The sequence below is a fragment of the Moschus berezovskii genome, chromosome 9, assembly GCF_049115385.1.
Source record: "Moschus berezovskii isolate FMDL1 chromosome 9, NW_MosBer_1.0, whole genome shotgun sequence".
Classification (NCBI taxonomy): Eukaryota; Metazoa; Chordata; class Mammalia; order Artiodactyla; family Moschidae; genus Moschus; species Moschus berezovskii.
This window is the reverse complement of record NC_142468.1, coordinates 81,384,808-81,407,962: the sequence shown is the minus strand read 5'-3', so window position 1 is coordinate 81,407,962 and position 23,155 is coordinate 81,384,808. Positions and strand designations below refer to the sequence as shown.

General features: G+C 48.5%; 1 non-coding gene and 1 pseudogene across 1 annotated transcript; both read right to left on the bottom strand.

The window, feature by feature from the left end:
* Nucleotides 1–3,350: 3,350 nt before the first annotated feature.
* LOC148776600 (cytochrome b-c1 complex subunit 10 pseudogene) lies at nucleotides 3,351–3,522 on the bottom strand (annotated as a pseudogene).
* Nucleotides 3,523–7,690: 4,168 nt separating this feature from the next.
* LOC129563674 (U6 spliceosomal RNA) lies at nucleotides 7,691–7,796 on the bottom strand. The gene has a single exon (XR_008687413.1). It is a non-coding gene; the product is annotated as a U6 spliceosomal RNA (small nuclear RNA).
* Between the last annotated feature and the right edge of the window lie 15,359 nt (nucleotides 7,797–23,155).

The window sequence follows — 23,155 nt, the reverse complement described above, 5'->3', positions numbered from 1 at the left end:
GCAGTGTGTGTATGTTAATCTGAACCTGTTCATTTCTCCCTCCCCGCCGCTTTTTTTCCTTGGGAACCATAAGTCTGTGAAGACTTTTCTCATTGGTTAAGAAGTTCATCTGTCTCCAGTTTTAGATTCCACCTAGAAGTGATACCATATGATTTTATCTTGCCCTGTCTCCCCTACTTCATTTAGAATGATACCTTTACTTTCCACTCTGTAGCTGGAAATGTCATTATTTGATCCTTTTTAATGGCTGAATAATACTGTATTATGTCTAAGTATCCCATCTTTGCTTCCCTGCCTGGTGGCTCAGAGGTTAAAGCGCCTGCCTGCAATGAGGGAGACCTGGGTTTGATCCTTGGGTCGGGAAGATCCCCTGGAGAAGGAAATGGCAACCCACTCCAGTATTCTTGCCTGGAGAATCCCATGGACAGAGGAGCCTGGTGGGCTAGAGTCCATGGGGTTGCAAAGAGTCGGAGACGACTGAGTGACTTCACTTTCACTTTCTTTCATCCCATCTTTATCCATTCCTCGGTGTTCTGCACTTAGATTGCTACCATGTCTTGTTTACGATACCTAGTACAGCTGTGATCACAGGGCTGCAGGCATATTTTTGAATTTTGGTTTTCTCCATATCCACACACAAGTGTGGGATTGCTGGATCCTGTGGTACTTCTATGTTTAGTTTTTTAAAAGAAACTTCAAACTCTTTGCCTAATGGATGTACTGATTTACACTCCCACCAAGAGTGCAGGGGAGTTCCCTTTTCTCCGCATCCCCTGCAACATGTATTGTTGGAGATTCTCTGAGATGGCATTTCTGACTGGTGAGGTGAGAGCTCACTGGACTTTTGATTTGCCTTCTTCTAATAATCAGTGATGCTGAGCATCTTTTTAAGTGCTTAATGACCGTGTGTGTGCCTTCTTCATGAAACATCCCTTGAGATATTTGGCCCATTTCCTAGTGGGTATTTTTGTTTTACTTTTGGTACTGAGCTGCTTGAGCTGTTTGTATGTTTTGGAGATTAATTCTTTGTGGGGATCTTTGTTTTGATTTTTTTTTCCCTGAGTTTTTTTTTTTTTTTTTTTTCATTTAGGGTTTCCTTTGCTGTGAAAATGCTACTAAGTTTAATTATGTCCTTTTGGCTTAGTTTCATTTTATTTTTCATATTTTCTCATTATGGTTTATTATAAGGTATTGAATATACTTCCCTGTGCTATACAGCAGGTCCTCATTTATCCGTTTCATATATAGTAGTGTGTGTATGTCAGTCCTAATCTCTTAGTTTATTCTTCCCTTCTCCTTGTTCCCTTTTGGTAACCACAGGTTTTTCCTCCATGTCTGTGAGTCTATTTCTGTGATAAGTTCATTTGTATCATCTCTTAGAGACTCCACACATAAGCGATACCATATGATATTTGTATTTCTCTGTCTGGTTTTACTTAGTATGAAAATCTCCAGGTCCATCCATGTTGCTGCAAATGGCAATACTTCATCCTTTCTATGGCTGAGTAATATTCCACTGTGTATATATACCACATAAGCTGAAACTCCAATACTTTGGCCACCTCATGCGACGAGTTGACTCACTGGAAAAGATTCTGGTGCTGGGAGGGATTGGGGGCGGGAGGAGACAGGGACGACAGAGAATGAGACGGCTGGATGGCATCACTGACTCGATGGACATGAGTTAGAGTGAACTCCGGGAGTTGGTGATGGACACAGAGGCCTGGTGTGCTGTGATTCATGGGGTCGCAAAGAGTCGGACATGATTGAGCGACTGAACTGACTGACCCATTCATCTGCTGATGGACATGTACGTTGCTTCCATGTCTTGGCTGTTGTGAATAGTGCTGCTGTGAACATTGGGATCCATGCATCTTTTCAAATGCGTGTTTTCCTCTTTTCCAGATATATGCCCAGGAGTGGGACTGCAGGATCCCACGGTAGTTCCACTTTCAGTGTTTTCAGGGCCCTCTGTACTGTTCTCCATCGTGACTACAGCAGTTCACATTCCCACCATCAGTGTGGGAGGGTTGCCTTTTCTCCACACCTCTCCAGCAGTTATCACCTGTAGACTTTTTTTGATGATGAACCTGTGTTCTTTCTGAAGTTCCCTGACTTCCAGGAAATATGCAGTAGGTGAAAAAGGCTGTTGCAGAAAAGTGTGTAGCACACGCCACTCCTTCGGTTAAAACGTATAAAACTGCTGTGGACTAAAAGTACGTGTCCGTATGTCTCCCTGAAATGTGTGTGTGTATTGACACCCCAACCCCCCAGTGCAGCTGCATCTGCCGACAGGCCCCCGAGAACGCTGTCAAGGTTAAATGAGGTCCACAGGGTGTGGCCCTGATCCCCTAGAAGCAGCATGTCCGAAGAAGTCCCCAGAGAGCTCCCCAGCTCACAGGCCCAGGACAGGCCACTTGAGGCCATGGTGAGAAGGCGGCCACGCCGGGAGCCGAGCCTGCCGGAAGCGAGCTCAGGCTCCACCCTCCGAACCAGGAGAGGCTCACTCTGGAGCTTGGCGGCCTGTGTTCTGTGGTTGCAGTCCAGGCAGTCACGAGATGGCGGATTTCACAGAGGGGATGTTTCTAGTCCCCTCTGGGACTCGGCAGGCGGTACGAAATCCATCCTCCTGCACCTGCCCATGTTTGTATCCATGGCAACCGTTTCACATTGTCTAGAGGTTCCCTGTGCCTCCCTTCAAGACCCAGAGCCTAGTTCTCCTCCTGAAGGAGATGTGGAGGAGACGGCCTGAGACTTCCGAGTCTCTGGTAAAAGGCAGCCCCTCCCCACCCCCGCCCACCATGCAGCAAGGAGGCTCACGTCACAGCCGAGAGGCCCACACGGGGAGGAGCCACTGAGGACGTGAGGGGGCCTCGTGGAAGCCCCATCCCCTGCCCACCCCAGCCGCTATGAAGCAGGTGCCGCTGCCGCAAGTTCCTGAGGGACCGTCACCAGCACCGCTCAGAACACTCCCAGGCTCTCAGCGAGGGGATGTTTGTCCTGAGCCACCAAGTCAGGGGTAACATGTTTAGGCAGCGAGAGAGAGAACCACTGTGCACGTATCACCCACCACACATCAGAAATGCTCACGCCTTGTCTGCCGGCCCCTGGGAACCCCAGACCTGCTCAGTGTTGGCAGAAGAAGCGATCCCCGGGTCACCACGGCCCAGCGCGAGCACGTGCAGGTGGGTAGGATTGCGTCCGCACAGCAAAGCTAGTTCCACCAACAGAGGAAATGGACTGATGCCAGGTACTTCCTAGAGTCTCTCTGGGGAGCCTGGGCTGTTCAGATGCAGAGGGCAGGAGGCAGCCCTGGCAAACACCGAGGGTCCTGAGAGGGGTGAGTTTCATTAGTCGTCCTTCTTGAACTTGCCGTTGATGTAGGGCACCCAGTCCAGAATCAGGCGCCAGTTGGGGGACCACCCCAGTCCCATGGCGCCCACGATGCCCCACGTGCTCGCCAGGGGGACACGGTTTCTGGCCAACCGGTGGTAGCTCAGGGCCCAGGAACCTGGTCAGCATCGCAGCGCGATCCCAGCTCAGGGTGTCCCTTTGGCTTATTTTTGTTTTACTGTTTGTTACTCTAAGATGTGAAATTGAAAAGAACTTGCTGCAATTTACAACAAAGCGCTTTCTGCCAATATTTTCCTCAAGGGTTTTAGAGTGTCCATCCTCATACTGAGATCTGTAAATTATTTAGCGCTTATTTTTGTGTATGGTTTTAGGGAGTGAGAAATGGACTATTTCCTGCTGTATCAGTAAACAAGGATGTCAACTGGTGCAGTCGCTCAGTCGTGTCTGACTCAGCACGTCAATAGTTCAGTCACTCAACATGTGTCTGACATGCAGCCCAATGAACTGCAGCACACCTTCCCTGTCCATCACCAACTCCCGGAGCCTGCTCAGACTTATGTCTATTGAGTCGGTGATGCCATCCAACCATCTGATCCTCCGTTGTCCCCTTCTCCTCCTGCCTTCAATCTTTCCCAGCATCAGGGTGTTTTCCAATGAGTCAGTTCTTCACATCAGGTGGCCAAAGTATTGGAGTTTCAGCTTTAGCATCAGTCCTTCCAATGAACACCCAGGATTGATCTCCTTTAGGATGGACTGGTTGGATCTCCTTGCAATCCAAGGGACTCTCAAGAGTCTTCTCCAACACCACAGTTCAAAAGCATCAATTCTTCGGCGGTCAGCTTTCTTTATAATCCAACTCTCACATCCATACATGACTACTGTAAAAACCATAGCCTTGACTAGATGGACCTTTGTTGGCAAAGTACTGTCTCTGCTTTTCAATATGCTGTCTAGGTTAATCATAGCTTTTCTTCCAAGGAGCAAGTGTCTTTTAATTTCATGGCTGCAGTCACCATCTGCAGTGATTTTGGAGACCAAGAAAGTAAAGTCTGCCACTGTTTCCCCATCTATTTGCAACGAAGTGATGAGACTGGATGCCATGATCTTACTTTTCTGAATGTTGAGCTTTAAGCCAACTTTTTCACTTTCCTCTTTCACTTTCATCAAGAGGCTCTTTAATTCTTCATTTTCTGCCATAAGGGTGGTGTCATCTGCATATCTGAGGTTATTGATATTTCTCCCAGCAATCTTGATTCCACTTGTGCTTCCTCCAGCCCAGCATTTGGCATGATGTACTCTGCATATAAGTTAAATAAGCAGGGTGACAATATACAGCCTTGACGTTCTCCTTTTCCTGTTTGGAACCAGTCTGTTGTTCCATGTCCGGTTCTAACTGTTGCTTCCTGACCTGCATACAGGTTTCTCAAGAGGCAGGTCAGGTGGTCTGGGATTCCCATCTCTTTCAGAATTTTCCACAGTTTATTGTGATCCACACAGTCAAAGGCTTTGGCGTAGTCAATGAAGCAGAAGTAGAGGTGATAGTCATCTGCAATTGCAGCCATCCAGTGTGAGCCAGTGAGCCCTCAGGAACTCAGGAAGGAGAAGAATACCTGCTGTCTAGCAGCCTTCATTGGAAGGACTGATGCTAAAGCTGAAACTCCAATACTCTGGCCACCTCATGCGACGAGTTGACTCACTGGAAAAGACTTTGATGCTGGGAGGGATTGGGGGTGGGAGGAGAAGGGGATAACAGAGAATGAGATGGCTGGATGGCATCATCGACTCGATGGACATGAGTTTGAGTGAACTCCAGGAGTTGGTGATGGACAGGGAGGCCTGGCGTGCTGTGGTTCATGGGGTCGCAAAGAGTCAGACACGACTGAGCGACTGAACTGAACCGAACTGAACTGAGCCGCTTTCAGATGGCAGAGACTCCCCAAGGTGAGCCCTGAGGAAAGTAAGCTCAGGGTATGAAAACAGGATGCTGGCCCATACAGGGGAGGTGCATATGAAAGGAATGATTTCAATGAGCCAGGACTGGGGCATCTTCCCTTACACAGAAGAGCACTACATTCCTTGACTCAGGATGTCCGGTTTTCTTTAACAGTAATCTTTTGATATTCAGACTACCTGCCCTTTGTTACAAAGCTCTGTGTAAGCTGTCTCCTCCCCTCCCCTCCCAGGAGCAGTTCTCTCAGGGTTGCTTGAAATAGTGCCTCATGGGCTTGAAGTCCTAAAGATCCCCACGAAATAAAACATAACTCTCAACTTTTAGGTTGTGAATGTTTTTTAAGTCGACAGGACTATTGTAATTTCGTTCCCATTTTCATTGTTTAAGGAACCTCCACGCTGTCTCCATGGGCTTCCCAGGTGGAGCTAGTGGTAAAGAACTTGCCTGCCAATGCAGGAATCATGAGATTCTCTGGGTGGAGAAGATCCCCTGGAGGAGGGCATGGCAACCCATTCCAGTGTTCTTGCCTGGAGAATCCCATGGACAGAGGAGCCTGGTGGGCTACAGTCCATGGGGTCGAGAAGAGTCGTACATGACTGAAGTGACTTAGCAGGCACACACACTGTCTCCATGGTAGCTGTTCTGAATTTTCATTCCAGCATAGATAGAGGAGAGTTCTCATTTCTCCACACCCTCTCCAGCCTTGGTTCTTTGTAGAGTGTTTGACAGTGGCCATTCCGACCAGTGTGAGGCGATACCTCATTGTAGTTTTGATTTGGATTTCTCTAATATTTAGCAAGGTTGACAGCATTACTGTGTTTTTTTTTTAAGGGTATGAGTGAAACATCTAGCAATTGACTTTTGAATTTCTGCCCTGTGTTTTGATGAACACTCCTAGAACAGTCTTTGAAGGCAGGAGTTGTTTAACTCAACCCCACCATGGATGGGCCTTCTGAATATTAAAGTGCCAATCGGCACAGCTTTCCACTTTGTTGTTATGGAAAGCGGCCACAAGGTGGCAGCATTTCTTCATGCACCTTTCTTTTTTCTTTCTGTGCAATTTCATTTTGATCTTATAATGGAATACAGTTGATTTCCAATGCTGTGTTTGTATAAAGTGTACAGGAACTTAATTCAGTCATGTATAAATGCATACCTATTCTTTTTCAGGTTCTTTCCCCCATATACAGAAGATCCTAAAAAGTACTGAGAAGAGAATAAAAATACAAGAGGTGGTGGAGGTGTTGGAAACCAATGCAAAATCCAAGAAATGTAATCCTGTAGAAGCAGGGCTCTACAAATTTAAAGCGGGGAAACTGGATTCAGGAGTTCTTTACAGTGGGCCCATTTTCCCTAAGAAACTAGCCAGAGAAGCCACCCACCATGCCTTTGATTTTGGCTTTGATTTTGAAACAGAGAAAAGAATCAAGTAGCGAAATGCAAAGAGAGTATTGGAGGACAAACACTTTAAATTTATGCGAAGCCTTGCCCTTATCGCATCTTGTTAGGTGTTGTGGGTGTCCCCGGTAAGAAAGAAATTCCAGGCACTGTCCCCAGGCCACCTGCCTGTGTTTGGAAGAGAACCCCCAACCCACCCAAGAAGATGAGGATGCGGAGCAGCCAGTAGTGATAAGAGCTCAACAATTGCCCCATGACAGGGCACCTGTTAAACCCGAATCCCAGTGAGAACTGTGGAAATACGCCCTTTCTCTTTCAATTCAGAAAAGTCACTTACAGAAAGAGAAGAAAATAAAACAGCTGCAGAAAGGGGAGGTGCTCAAGCTCTCGGCGCTTCCTTTGCCTCATCTTAGCACCATTAACCTGCAGGAGAAGATAAAGAACACAGCTCGGGTTGAGCCTTCTGCTTGGAGCCTGGCAGAAGAGGTACCTAAAGGCACAGACTTGGGTTCTGTACATGCCCTGGGGACAAAGAAGGCTCCTACTGGTGTTATGGAAAGAGCAGCTCTGGTTCTCGGATGGTGTCTGCAGCCGAGTCTAGCGGTGGAATTTACTGCAGAACTTGGGTGGCACCCACATAGCCAAGGGCTGCTCACTTACAGTAATTTGTGTTGCTTCCACCCTCCTCCTCATTTTTATATATGTCAGAATATATAGTTGATTTCAGTTCAGTTCAGTCGCTCAGTCGTGTCCGACTCTTTGCGACCCCATGAATCACAGCACTCCAGGCCTCCCTGTCCATCACCAACTCCCGGAGTTCACTCAAACTCATGTCCATCAAGTCGGTGATGCCATCCAGCCGTCTCATTCTCTGCGTTCCCCTTCTCCTCCCGCCCCCAATCCCTCCCAGCATCAGAGTCTTAGTTGGTAGTTTATTCACTTAAAGTGTCATTTTTACTGCTTTTATCCTTCACTATTAAAAAAGAAAAAAACGTGGAACGCTTCACAAATTTGCATGTCACCCTTGCTCAGGGCCATGCTAATCTTCTGTGTATCGTTCAAATTTTAGTATATGTGCTGCTGAAGCAAGCACCATCCTTCACTTTTTATATTTGAATTAAAAAATAAATACTTGATTCAGTTTATAGTTTATGTCTGATTCTTTCCTCTTCTCTGTGCAAAATGAATTTGGAGTTAAGGAGACCTTTGCTCTGTGGGGGAGCCTCATTACCTGCCTGCCAAGGCGCAGACCTGCCTGCGGCGTCCCTCAGCGAGGCTGTCTGCCGGCCTCAGGCGGAGCTGCTGTTCCTCCTGCCCTTGTTGGCGCTGACGAGAAGGGAGCTCTGAGCAGGGGTCGCTCTAAGTCCTCCTGTGACCTGGGCTGGAATCAAGGTTTGTCTTACCAAAAATTATCAAAGGCAGTTCCGTACTCCTCTCCACAGGGGTTCTTAGCATTTACATCTCATGGGCACCATGAGTGTTCACGAGGAGATAGGATTTCTCGTGCCCTACTCCTGTTCTAGAATAGCCAGAGCCGTAGGGTTATTCCCAGTATGTGGCTTCTTCTGGCACGTGCCAGAAACCTGTGTCTCATTAATCCTTGTTGTTTTTTTTTTAAACTTACTGTTTGCTTCTTTTGGAGGACAGCTGACTCACAGTGTTGTGTTTGTAGGTGTGAAGATTCTCCATCAGTTATCCCCATACACATACTGATTCATTTCTTTCACATACACATTATTATAGAGTGTAGTACACCACCCTTTCTAAAGTAGGTCCATTTGATTCTATATTCTACATGCATTTGTGAGTATAAATTAATCCTAACCTCCTAATTTATCCCTTCCACCCGCAACTCCCCTTCTGTAACCATGTGTGTTTCCTAAGACTGTGTGTATATTTCGCTTTTATATAATAGCTCGTTGATATCAGTTTCTCCTTCTGAAATACTTCACTCACTATGATTGTTCTAGATTATCTCTGTAAATGGCATTATTACTTTTCATGGCTGAATCATGTTCCATTCTATGCATAGATGACTTCTTCATTCATTCATCTGTCCATGTACATTTTGGTTGCTTCCATGTCTCAGCTGTCGTAAATGCTGCTGCAGTGCATGCTTGTGTGCATTCTTGTTGCTCAGTCCTACTTTTATCTTGCAAAACTGAGACAGTCCCCAGGAGACACTCTGTCCCTGTTCCCTCCCTCAGCCGCTGGCACCTACAATCCTGCTTTCTGTGTCTATTGAGGCGACTGCTCTGGGATGAGTGGACTCAAACATTTGCTCTTCCATGTCTGGCTTATGTCACTGAGCATAATGCCTTCAGGCTTTATCCACACTGTAGCCTAAGTCAGAACTGCCTTCCTTTCAGGCTGGACAACATTCATTGTGTGGATGGACCTTGGTCTGCTTGTCTGTTCTTCTGTTGAGGGACACATGGAATATCTACATTCATCTCTCATGTCTTGTCATATTTGTGGAATAGCTTCAGAAAGTCCCATGATCCAAAAGTCATTTGCCATCACCTACTTTATAAACATTTTTATTTTGAAATCCATCAAAACTCAGAAGAAGGGAAGAATGCATGTGAGCTTCACCTGCATTTATGAACAAATGTTTAGGATATTCATTTTATTGCCCCTGTGTGTGCTATGCGTGTGTGTGTGTGACTGTCTGCAGACATGTGCTGTTCGCGTGCACGGTGTGTGTAGGTGTGCAGCGCATATGTGTGCGAGGGGTGGGGGGCTGGTAGTGGGTCATGGGCTGGGGTCTTGGGGCCCGAGGCGGGCAGGCGGGTGCAGGTGGGAGCTCCCCGTGGTTCTCTGCTCTGGTGGCGTCTATGTCCCATCTCTTCCCGCATTCCTGCTCGGATGCAGCGTGGTGCCTGCGGGCGGGCATCAGCCCCGGCACGAAGTCATCTGAGCGGGAGCCTAGGAGGTGTCAGCCTCCCTCCCCACCACCCTGCAGAGAAGCAGGACTTGAGCGCGCTCCACCCACTGACCATCAGAATACGGACCTGCTGTCTCCGCTGGACCCTGCAGGATGGTCCTTCCCGGGGGTCTGGGGCAGCGCCTCCTGCTGGAAGCCCAGGACCCTGCAGCCGGGTCACTTCCGGTCTGTCCCTGCAGGACTACTGGGTGCACTCGCAGTTCCTGGTTCTCCGGGCCCTGACCGCCACGTGGCGCAGAACCTGTTCTGCCCCTTGAGATGTTTAGTGAGGAAGCTTTTGTTCGGTTTCCTGACGTGGGTGAAGTGTGGAGCCCAGGGATGATCTCTTCTTCAAGAAGGGGACATCCTAGTTCCCACGTGTGGGTGAGCCCCCTGTTCAGCGGTGAGAGACCCTGGGGGTGTGACCTGTGATCCTGGGAGCGCAGCCCTAAGCTACTTTGAACCTGACCAAGTTCTGTCTACATGGTAGATTCAGGCCTCTCCAAGTCCTGTCCACACTGATTATGTTTAGATGAGACCGCTGCTTCTACCGGAGAAGGCAATGGCAAGCCACCCCAGTACTCTTGCCTAGAAAATCCCATGGAGGGAGGAGCCTGGTGGGCTGCAGTCCGTGGGGTCGCTAAGAGTCGGACACGACTGAGCGACTTCACTTTCACACATTGGAGAAGGAAATGGCAACCCACTCCAGTGTTCTTGCCTGGAGAATCCCAGGGAAGGGGAGCCTGATGGGCTTCCGTCTATGGGGTCACACAGAGTCGGACACGACTGAAGTGACTTAGCAGCAGTAGCAGCAGCAGCGGGAGCTGCTGCTTCTACAATGAGAGCATTTGCACCTGACCAGGTTCTCTGTGCGGTACATGGAGACCTGGGTAGAGAGCCGGCCTGGCCTCTGTCCCGGAAAACTCCGTGCCTGCGTCTGAATGCCAGCGCTCAGATGACTGGGGTCTGGGGCTGAGCTGGGTTTCTCTGGGTAACCATGCTTTTCTCTGACTGGTGTTCCAAGGCCCTCCCAGGGGTCAGTGCTGAGGCAGGGCGCTTAGTCTTTCCCTCTGACAAGTTCACCCTCCCTGGGGCTCATCGAGACACCTCAGGTAGGCTACCTGGTTGTTGCTGTTCAGTCCCCCAGTCACGTCCGACTCTTTGTGACCCCGTGGTCTGCAGAGCCAGGCTTCCCTGTCCTCTGTTTCCTGGTGTTTGCTCAGATTCATGTCTTTTGAGTTGGCGATGCCATCCAACCATCTCACCCTCTGTCGTCCCCTTCTTCTGCCTTCAATCTTTCCCAGCATCAGGGTCTTTTCCAATGAGTCAGTTCTTCGCAACAGGTGGCCAAACTATTGGAGTTTCAGCTTCAGCATCAGTCCTTCCAATGAACACTCAGGACTGATCTCCTTTAGGATGGACTGGTTGGGTCTCCTTGCTGTCCAAGGTCTCTCAAGAGTCTTCTCCAGCACCACAGTTTGAAAGCATCAGTTCTTCGGTGCTCAATATGGTCCAAGTCTCACCCCCATACATGACTACTGGACAAACCATAGCTTTGACAAAGCTGTGGTTTGTCCAGTAGTCATGGTCTAGGGATTGGGGTAACTGGAGACTGTGGCCATTTGTCCCCGGGTGCAGGGTCTTGGGGCTTTGTGGGTCTCACCCCATCCACACGGGTCCGATCCTGGACCCACAGACCCCACATGTGCTGTTTGCCTCAGTGCCTCTTGTCGCCTCTGTGGTCCTCTAGATGGACCTGGCTTGTTTACATATTGGGGGCCTGCCGATCACAGCCATGGTGTCCTGACCGAGGGGATGTGTGGCCCCAGGTTGGGGGGGGGTCTGGGGGCTGTGTGAGTCTCACCCCGTCTGCATGGGTCAGAATCATGTGCACAGGGAGACCACATACACAAAACTAAGAAAAAGGGACGAATACATGTGAGCTTCACTTGTGTTTAGGAATTAATGCTTTACAGTATCATTTTATACAGGCCTGTGCCTATCCCCTCTTTACCCCTGTGAGGTTCCCCATGCCCAGGGCAGGAGATTCCTCAGGTGAGTTACCTGGTAATAATTCCAATTCACCACGAGTCTGGCAAGAAGGGAGCAATTTTATCTGAGCAATTGATTGCAGTGCACGTGGACCAGGCAAAAAGCCAGTGGGCAGCAGGTGGGGTTGCTGCTGTGCTCTCCTTCCGGCAGCGTATCCGTGCTCAACAGAGACCAGACCTGCCCGTCGTCTCCTGCTCAGCGTCTGGTGTGTTTTCACAGCAGCTCAGTGGGACAACAAAAGACCGAGATGCCAGCACCAACGTAGTGTGTTCAGCATCATCATGGCAGCTGGAAGAACAGTTAGTGTCACAGAGAACCGCAGGGAAAAGAGGAGGACTTCTCTCGGACAAGTGTGGGAAGGAGACTGACACTTCTATCTGCCAGGCCAGGAGCTTACAGGAACTCACTCGTTTCCACCGTAGGGCCCAACCAGCAGAGACCTGGTGTCCTAAGCAAGGTCTTGCCACCAAAAGTGCAGGGTCTGGAGGGGGTCACCCTGGAGACTGTGGACATGTGACCCTGGGTGCAGGGTCTAGGAGGAGTCACCCTGGAGACTGTGGACGTGTGACCCCAGGTGCAGGGTCTAGGAGGAGTCACCCTGGAGACTGTGGATGTGTGACCCCAGGTGCAGGGTCTTGGGGGGAGTCACCCTGGAGACTGTGGACGTGTGACCCCGGGTGCAGGGTCTTGGGAGGAGTCACCCTGGAGACTGTGGACATGTGACCCAGGTGCAGGGTCTGGGAAGAGGTCACCCTGGAGACTGTGGACATGTGACCCCAGGTGCAGGGTCTAGGAGGAGTCACCCTGGAGACTGTGGACGTGTGACCCAGGTGCAGAGTCTTAGGGGGAGTCACCCTGGAGACTGTGGACGTGTGACCCAGGTGCAGGGTCTTGGGGGGAGTCACCCTGGAGACTGTGGATGTGTGACCCGGATGCAGGGTCTGGGAGGAGGTCACCCTGGAGACTGTGGACATGTGACCCCGGGTGCAGGGTCTTGGGGGGAGTCACCTTGGAGACTGTGGACATGTTGAAGAAAGAATTCATAAGGCCTGGACTCCATCTTAGTCCTGTTCATGCTGATCATGTTTGGCCACCTCTCCAATGGACTCTAAACTCTGTGCTTAGTGCCTATGGAAACTACAATAAAAGGATAAGACCCCCTCTAGACAGGGGAATCTTGAAGATCACATCCAGGTTACTCATTGCCTAAGAGAAAACATACTCTAATTACCCCTGCCTCCGGAGAGGTCATAAACTCTTTCCATGTCTATCAGAATGTGATCACAGGTTTATTGATTATTAACTGTTTGAAAACCTAACACGTGAATGATGGGGTTATTGTGATTGTATTTACCCTTCCTTTGTTTTATGTAAGTCTCAAGGAAATTGGGGTGGTGGGTTCGATGTACACATGGGGTATAAAAGATTTTCACAAATGGTGGTCGGGGTCCTTGGCTAAGAGGAGACTCTGCCTTGGGCCCACCAGTGTAATGAACTGCACTCCACTATCTGCATTGTCTTTCTGAGTGAGTTTGTTTCCCAGAATGCGTGGCTACAACAATGTGACCCTGGGTGCAGGGTCTAGGAGGAGTCACCCTGGAGACTGGCTGTGTGACCCGAGTGCAGGGTCTGGGGCTGTGTGGGTCTCACCCTGGAGACTGTGGACATGTGACCCCGGGTGCAGGGTCTAGGAGGGGTCACCCTGGAGACTGTGGACGTGTGACCCGGGTGCAGGGTCTAGGAGGAGTCACCCTGGAGACTGTGGGCGTGTGACCTGGGTCCAGGGTCTAGGAGGAGTCACCCTGGAGACTGGCCGTGTGACCCGGGTGCAGGGTCTAGGAGGAGTCACCCTGGAGACTGTGGACATGTGACCCGGGTGTAGGGTCTAGGAGGAGTCACCCTGGAGACTGTGGACGTGTGACCCAGGTCCAGGGTCTAGGAGGAGTCACCCTGGAGTCTGGCCATGTGACCCGGGTGCAGAGTCTAGGAGGAGTCACCCTGGAGACTGTGGACGTGTGACCCGGGTACAGGGTCTAGGAGGGGTCACCCTGGAGACTGTGGACATGTGACCCGGGTGCAGGGTCTAGGAGGAGTCACCCTGGAGACTGTGGACGTGTGACCCGGGTGCAGGGTCTAGGAGGAGTCACCCTGGAGACTGTGGACGTGTGACCCGGGTGCAGGGTCTAGGAGGAATCACCCTGGAGACTGTGGACGTGTGACCCGGGTGCAGGGTCTAGGAGGAGTCACCTTGGAGACTGTGGACGTGTGACCCGGGTGCAGGGTCTAGGTGGAGTCACCCTGGAGATTGTGGATGTGTGACCCGGGTGCAGGGTCTTGGGGGCAATCACCCTGGAGATTGTGGATGTGTGACCCGGGTGCAGGGTCTTGGGGGGAGTCACCCGGGAGACTGTGGACGTGTGACCCGGGTGCAGGGTCTAGGAGGAGTCACCCTGGAGACTGTGGATATATGACCCCGGGTCCAGGGTCTAGGGAGGGGGCCACCCTGGAGACTGTGGACGTGTGACCCGGGTGCAGTGTCTAGGAGGAGTCACCCTGGAGACTGGCCGTGTGACCCGGGTGCAGGGTCTAGGAGGAGTCACCCTGGAGACTGTGGACGTGTGACCCGGGTGCAGGGTCTAGGAGGAGTCACCCTGGAGACTGGCCATGTGTTCTGGGTGCAGGGTCTAGGAGGAGTCACCCTAGAGACTGCGGACATGTGACCCCAGGTCCAGGGTCTAGGAGGAGTCACCCTGGAGACTGTGGACGTGTGACCCGGGTCCAGGGTCTAGGAGGAGTCACCCTGGAGACTGTGGACGTGTGACCCCAGGTGCAGGGTCTTGGGGGGAGTTACCCTGGAGACTGTGGACGTGTGACCCGGGTGCAGGGTCTAGGTGGAGTCACCCTGGAGATTGTGGATGTGTGACCCCGGGTGCAGGGTCTAGGAGGAGTCACCCTGGAGACTGTGGACGTGTGACCCGGGTCCAGGGTCTAGGAGGAGTCACCCTGGAGACTGTGGACGTGTGACCCCAGGTGCAGGGTCTTGGGGGGAGTCACCCTGGAGACTGTGGATGTGTGACCCGGATGCAGGGTCTAGGAGGAGTCACCCGGGAGACTGTGGACGTGTGACCCCGGGTGCAGGGTCTAGGAGGAGTCACCCTGGAGACTGTGGACATGTGACCCCAGGTGCAGGGTCTTGGGGGGAGTCACCCTGGAGACTGTGGATGTGTGACCTGGGTGCAGGGTCTAGGTGGATCACCCTGGAGATTGTGGATGTGTGACCTGGGTGCAGGGTTTTGGGGTGAGTCACCCTGGAGACTGTGGACGTGTGACCCGGGTGGAGTGTCTAGGAGGAGTCACACTGGAGACTGTGGACGTGTGACCCGGGTGCAGGGTCTGGGCTGTGTGGGTCTCCCCCATCCACACGGGTCGGATCCTGGACCTGCAGACCCCACATGTGCTCTTTACCTCAGTGCTCCTTGTCCCCTCTGAAATTTCCAGCATCTGAATTGAGGGTGTTGCCCCGACTGACCTGTGGTCCTTTTTCTTTTCTTTTTATTGTCGCGTTCACACGAGTTCAGGCACCTTTGAGTGAGTTGCTGCTCTGTGTCCTGCTGAGTGAAAGAGAATCTTTGGTGGTGTCATATTAATGTCATAGCATGTCATATGTCTAATTCATAGGGTCCCCAGTGTCTGGTTTCTCCTAGACCGAATTCATGTAATTTAATTTGTAATTTGTTTTTATTTTATATTAGGGCAGAGTTGATTTCCAATGTTTTGTTTGTTTTAGGTGTACATGAACTTGAATCAGTTATACATGGATGGATATCTATTCTTTTTCTGTTTTTTTCCTCATATAGGTTAGTACAGTTTGTTCAATAGAATCCCCAGTTCTATTCAGTAGGTCCTTTTTCTTTTTCAACTTGATGTACATTAGTGTGTATATTTTCTTCCCAAACTCTTAATTTCCTTTGGTAGGGCTTCCCTGGTGGCTCAGATGGTAAAGCGTCTGTCTCCAATACAGGAGACCTGGGTTCGATCCCTGGGTCGGGAAGATTCCCATGGAGGAGGAAACTGCAGCCCACTCCAGCATTCTTGTCTGGAAAGTCCCATGGACAGAGGAGCCTGATAGGCTACAGTCCATGGGGTCGCAAAGAGTTGGACACGACTGAGCGATGTCACTTTCTTTCTTTTCTTTCTTTCTTTACTTTGATAATCATAATATGATTTTCTCAGTCTGTGAGTCTGTTTCTGTTCTGTAAATGAGTTCATTGGTCTGAACTCATAGATTCAATCTGTATGTGATATCTTAGGATATTTGTCCTTTTCTCTCTGAAGAGTATTTATCGTATGATCATTTCTTGATATATCCAAGCTGCTGCCAGTATCGTTATTTCATTCTATTTTATGGCTGAGCAGCAGCCCAGTGTATAGATGTACCGCACAGTCTTCATTTTTCTGTCAATGGACATTTTGGTGGATTCTGTGTCTTGGCTGTGGTGCACATGTCATTTTGAATGGTGGTTTTCTCTGGGCCTAAGCTGAGGAATGGGATTGCAGGCTCATGCGATACCTCTATGTCTAGTGTTTCAAGGATCTCCGTGCTGTTTTCCCTCGTGGCTTCACCATTTACATTCCCACCAAGACTGTGGGAGGATTCTATTTTCTGTACATTCTCTGCAGTAATTATTCTTTGTAGATCTTTTCGATGATGGCCATTGTGGCCAGTGTGAGGTAATGTTGGCCCCGTTTGGAATTTTTTCTGATGATTTACCCCAGGACATTTCTTGAGGGCGGGTGTCATTTACAGCCTTCTCGGACTTGTGACTATTATGAGCCCTTTAGCATCTGTTTGAAGGTGCATATATTGATCTGAAGCAGCTAATTACTCCCTGTCCCTCCGCCTTTCTATTTTGGTAAACTTGAGTTTCTTTTCTGTCTATGAGGCTTATGTTTCTCTTTTGTAAAGTTTATTTGTATCCATGTTTAGATTCCACAGGAAGTGATATCCTGTACTTGTCATTCTCCATCTCACTTCGCGTGGTATGATTATCTCTGGTTTCCTCCCGGTAACTGGAACGGGCATTAACTCGTCCTCCTTCCATCTGAGTCATATTGCGTTGTGTGCATGACCCCATGTTCTGCCTTCATCCATCTGTCCTTGCACACTCAAGTTGCTTCCGTGTCTTGGTTATCGTACCTAGTGCTGCCCTGATCTCTGGGTGCAGGTGTCTTTTTAAATTTTGGTTTCCTCTGGATCTCCGTCTAGGTATGGGGTTGCTGGGTCACTGGGTACTTCTGTGTTTTGTTAAGAACCTCCATAATGTTCTCCCTAGTGGGTGTACTGACTGACATTCCCCCCAACATTCACCCCAACACTTCCCCCCTTTTCTCCACACCTCTTCAGACTTTGTTGCTGTAGGGTTTTCGCTGTGGCCATTCTGATCAGTGTGAGGTGACACCTCATTGTACGTTCGATTTGCCTTTCTCTAAGAACTAGTGATGCTGAGCATCGTTTCATGTGGTTTATGGACATCTCTATAACTTCTTTGGAGAAATGTGCATTTATTCGTTAGTTGATTTTTTATTGGGTTGTTTGTTTTTTTGATATTGAGCTGTACTAGTGGTTTGTATGTGTTGAAGACAAATTCCCTATAGGTATCTTTGTTTGCAAGATATTTTTTCCGTTCTGAGGGTTGTCTTTTTCTTTCACTGATAGTTTCCTTTGCTGTGCTGATGCTTTTAACATTCATTAGGTTCCATTTGTTTATTTTTGTTTTATTTTCATGATTCAACGAGGTGAATCAAAGAACTTGCTACATTTGATGTCAAGGCGTGTGCTCTTTTCCTCAAGAGTTTCATAGTATCTGTCCTTTTATTCAGATCTTTAATCCGGCTGGAGTTTATTTTTATGTATGGTGTTAGGGAGCATCCGAATTTCATTTTCATTTTCATGCTAAGGAACCTGCCCCGTGTCCTCCACTGCGGCTGCTCCCAATTTCCATTCCCAGCATCAGTGTGGGAGGGTTCCCTTTGCTTTACACCCTCTGCAGCATTTATTGCTTGTAGAGTTTCCATCTATGGCCATTCTGGCTGGTGTAAGGTTATACCTCCTTGAAATTTTGATTTATATTTCTCTCATATTGAGTGATTCTGACATCTTTACACATGATTTTTTTTAAAAAAATGTGAGTTAAAATTACTTATTCAAATTGGCTTCTTGAACGCCTGCTCTGTTTTCAATATTTTTCTGTTGACCTCCCCTAGGACATTTCTTGAGGGCAGGTGTTTTTTACTTATAGCCCACAGGCCTAATGAACATTAAGTGCCCCTGAGCAAAGGTTTCAAAGTTGTTGTTATGGGAAATGGCCACAAGGTGACAGCGAGTCTTTATGCCCCTACCCTGGTCACTGGGGGAACCAGAGCCTTAAGAAAAGTCCTGTTCCTGATCGTCAGAGTGGAATGTGTCAGAAGAAACACCCAGGACTTGCATCCCATTCCTTCTTCCTTCCTTCCCCCTATGCCCTGGACACATCCCAATTCCTGCAACACCTCTCTGTGGAGGGGGCTTTCATCATAGGCGGGGTGACCCTAAGGAAGGAAGCTGGAGGTGGAGGCCCTATTGCCTGGAGACATGGAGCCCAGGGCCTTCCAGAGCTCCTCCACTCAGAGGCTCCATGTCCTTCGGGTGCAGTAGGTGTAGTTTTACCGCAGGAGGAAGGACCTGCCAGGATCTGGAGGCTGTGGGCCGGTGCAGAGGAGAACAGGCTCAGCAGGTCCACGGGGCCGGGCTCATTGCCTGGCACATCCTCCCCACCTCCCTCAGCCCCAAGACAGTCCATCCAAGGGACCCAAGGTTTCAGGGATGTGGCAGCAGCCCAAGTCACTAAGGCCCGAAGGGAATAGGGTCAGCATTCTCTTTTTATAGTTTGCATTTTGTATTGGTGTAGAGATGACTTACAATGTTGTGGGGTATGTTTGTTTGTTTCAGATGAACAGCAACATGACTCAATTTTGCAGAGTCGTGTACATGTCCTTTTTTGGGTTTTTTTTCCCATATAGTCTCTTACGCAGTGTTGTTTAGGGTCCCTGTCCTATAATGGGTTCTCGATGATTATTTTACAAACAGTCTTGTGTGTATGTTCATCTCCACCTTTAGCCAGAATGTGCTTTGCTTTGTTGTAAGACCGTTTCTGTTTGGTTGAGAAGTTCATCTGTCCATTTTTAGCCTCCACCTCCAAGAGCTATCACGTGATACTTGGCTTCCTCGGTCTTACTGCACTTAGTGTGATCGTCTCCACTTCCTGCCTTGTTGCTGGATGTGGCATGATGTCACCCTCTTTATGGCTGAGCGATACTGCTGTGTGCCTGTACCCCACCTGTGTACCATCCGTCTGTCCTTACCCACTTAGGCTTCATCCACATCTTGGCTGTTGGATATAGTGCAGCCATGAACACTGGGGTGCCCCTGTCTTTTAAAACTAAGGCTTTCTCTGGCTCTATGCCCAGGACTGGGGCTGCTGGTCCTACAGCGCTTGTCTGCCTAGTTTTTCATGGCCCTTTGTCCTGTTCTCCTTCGTGGATTTCCTGACTTTCATTCCCACCAACAGCTACGAGGGTTCTTTTCCTCCATTTTTTCTCCAGCATTGATTGTTGAGATTTTCTATGTGGACATTTCTGACGTGTGTGAGGTGATGCCACATTATAATACTGATTCACAGTTCTCTAATACATATAGATTCGTGGTTCTCTAATACGTATAGTTCTGTAATACTTGTATAATACTTTGTTATATGAACAAAGCTAGTGAAAGTGTTGGAATTGCAGTTGAGCTATTTCAAATTCTCAAAGATGATGCTGTGAAAGTCCTGCACTCAATATGCCAGCGAATTTGGAAAACTCAGCAATCTCAAAGAAGGACAATGCCAAAGAATGTTCAAACTATCACACAATTGCACTCATCTCACATGCTAACAAAGTAAAGCTCAAAATTCTCCAAGCCAGGCTTCAACAGTACATGAACCGTGAACTTCCAGATGTTCAAGCTGGATTTAGAAAAGGCAGAGGAACCAGAGATCAAATCGCCAACATCCATTGGATCATCAAAAAACCAAGAGTTCCAGAAAATCACCTACTATTGCTTTATTGACTATGCCAAAGCCTTTGACTGTGTGAATCACAACAAACTGTGGAAAATTCTTAAAAATATGGAAATACCAGACCACCTGACCTGCCTCCTGAGAAATCTGCATGCAGGTCAAGAAGCAACAGTTAGAACTGGACATAGAACAACAGACTGGTTCAAAGTCGGGAAAGAAGTAGGTCAAGGCTCTATACTGTCACCCTGATTATTTAACTTATATGCAGAGTACATCATGCAAAATGGTGGGCTGGATGAAGCGCAAACTGGAATGAAGATTGCTAGGAGAAATATCAATAACCTCAGATATGCAGATGACACCACCCTTATGGCAGAAAACAAACAAGAACTAAAGAGCCTCTTGATGAAAGTGAAAGAGGAGAGTGAAAAAGCTGGCTTAAAACTCAGCATTCAGAAAACTAAGATCATGGCATCTGGTCCCATCACTTCATGGCAAATAGATGGGGAAACAATGGAAACAGTGAGAGACTATTTTTTTGGGCTCCAGAATCACTGCAGATGGTGATTGCAGCCATGAAATTAAAAGATGCTTGCTCCTTGGAAGAAAAGCTAACTTCAGTTCAGTTCAGTTAAGTCGCTCAGTCGTGTCCAACTCTCCGTGACCTCATGAACCACAGCACGCCAGGCTTCCCTGTCCATCACCAACTCCCGGAGTTCACTCAAACTCATGTCCACAGAGTCGGTGATGCTATCCAGCCATCTCATTCTCCGTCGTCCCCTTCTCCTCCTGCCCCCAACCTTTCCCATCATCAGAGTCTTTTCCAGTGAGTCAACTCGTCGCATAGGGGGCCAAAGTATTGCAGTTTCAGCTTTAGCATCCGTCCTTCCAATGAACACCCAGGACTGATCTCCTTTAGAATGGACTGCTTGGATCTCCTTGCAGTACAAGGGACTCTCAAGAGTCTTCTCCAGCACCACAGTTCAAAAGCATCAACTCTTCCACGATCAGCTTTCTTCACAGTCCAACTCTCACATCCATACATGACCACGGGAAAAACCATAGCCTTGACTAGACGGACCTTTTTTGGCAAAGTAATGTCTCTGCTTTTTAATATACTATCAAGGTTGGTCATTACTTTCCTTCCAAGGAGTAAGCATCTTTTAATTTCATGGCAGCAATCAGCATCTGCAGTGATTTTGGAGCCCAAAAAAATAGTCTCTAACCTCAGATATGCAGATGCCACTACCCTTATGGCAGAAAGTGAAGAGGAACTCAAAAGCCTCTTGATTAAAGTGAAAGAGGAGAGTGAAAAGGTTGGCTTGAAGCTCAACATTCAGAAAACAAAGATCATGGCATCTGGTCCCATCACTCCATGGGAAATAGATGGAAAAAGCTAACTTAGATAGCATATTAAAAAGCAGAGACATTACTTTGTCAACAAAGGTCCGTCTAGTCAAGGTTACGGTTTTTTCCAGTGTTCATGTATGGATATGAGAGCTGGACTGTGAAGAAAGCTGAGTGCCAAATAATTGATCTTTTGAACTGTGGTGTTGGAGAAGGCTCTTGAGAGTCCCTTGGACTGCAAGGAGATCCAACCAGTCCATTCTAGAGGAGATCAGTCCTGGGTGTTCATTGGAAGGACTGATGCTGAAGCTCCAATACTTTGGCTACTCAATGCAAAGAGTTGACTCACTGGAAAAGACTCTGATGGTGGGAAGGATTGGGGGCAGGAGGAGAAGGGATGACAGAGGATGGCATCACTGACTCAGTGGACATGAGATGGTGAAGGACAGGGAAACCCGGTATGCTGCAGTCCATGGGGCTGCAAGACTTGGACAGACTGAGTGACTGAACAACAGCAACTCCTATATTGTGTTGTTCAGATTTCCCAGCTCTGTCCTCACGAGCTCCTTCAGTTGTCTCCTATCTCCCTTCAACAGTCCTATTTTAAGTTATGGATTACTTTTTTAGGATTCATCTTCATCGCAGCATGAGAACTCTTTAGCTGTGGCTTGTGCGGTGTAGTTCCCTGACCAGGAATGGAACCCACACCCCTGCATGGGAAGCATGGATTCTTAGCCACTGGACCACCAGGGGAGGCCCTGGACTCAGTATTTCTGATTCATCTAATTGCCACTGTCCTTCCTTTTATGATACATTTTGTCTTGTACTTGAGCATTTACTATTTGAAATAAATTCACCATGGTTCTGTTTTTTATATACTTTTATCTACTGCAACATGGTATCTTAGATTCCATCTGCTTTAGGTCATGGAGATGAGAGTGAGTGATGAAGTGTGTGCGGACCTAATAGTACCACCAGTCCCGGTTTTCCCAAACATGAATTTAGAAATACTCTTCACTCCTCTGTCTCTGAGTCACTCTGTTCTGTGGGACACACCTGGCACAGCTGATCAAATAGAGCTTTACTGTTTCCTCCAATCTATCATTGTTTATGGGCTTCCCTGGTGGCTCAGATGGTAAAGAATCCACCTGCAGTGAGGGAGACCTGAGTTCGATCCCTGGGTTGGGAGGATCCTCTGGAGGAGGGCATGGTAACCCACTCCAGTGTTCTTGCCTGGAGAATCCGCATGGACAGAGGAGCCTGGTAACTTACCACAGTGGCTCAGTGATAAAAAATACGTCTGCAATGCAGGAGTCACAGAGGATGCAGGTTTGATCTCTGTGTTGGGAAGATCCCCTGGAAGAGGAAATGGCTACCCACTCCAGAAATCTCGCCTGGAGAATCCTGTGGACAGAGGAGCCTGGCAGGCTACAGTCCATGGGATCACAAAGAGGAGGACATAACTAAAGCCTGCATCCACTCGTACGACAGTTACACTTCAGTACTTCAGTAAAGCAGTTTAAGAAACAGTAACTAATCTAGATACTTCCATTGTACTTCTATAAAACTAACAGGAAATACTCTTTTAAAAATTGGGTCTTATATGCACTTTGTGTTGTTCAGTTTCTAAGTTGTGTCCAACTCTTCATGATCCCATGGACTGCTGCTTTTCATACTCTTCATGGGCTTTTCCAGGCAAGAATATTGGAGTGGGTTGCCATTCTCTTCTCCAGTGGAGCACGTTTTGTCGGGACTCTTCACTATGACCTGTCTGTCTTGGGTGGCCCTGCACGGCATGGCTCATAGTTTCATTGAGTTATGCAAGAACCTTCGCCAGGACAAGGCTGTGATGTATGAAATAGATAACTAATGAGAGCCTGCTGTATAGCACAGGAAACTCTACTCAGTGCTGTGATGACTTAAATGGGAAGGAAATCCAGACAAGAGGGGATATGTGTACATGTGGCTGATTCACTTTGCTGTACAACAGAAATTAACAGTATAAAGTAACTAAGTATACTCCAGTAAAAA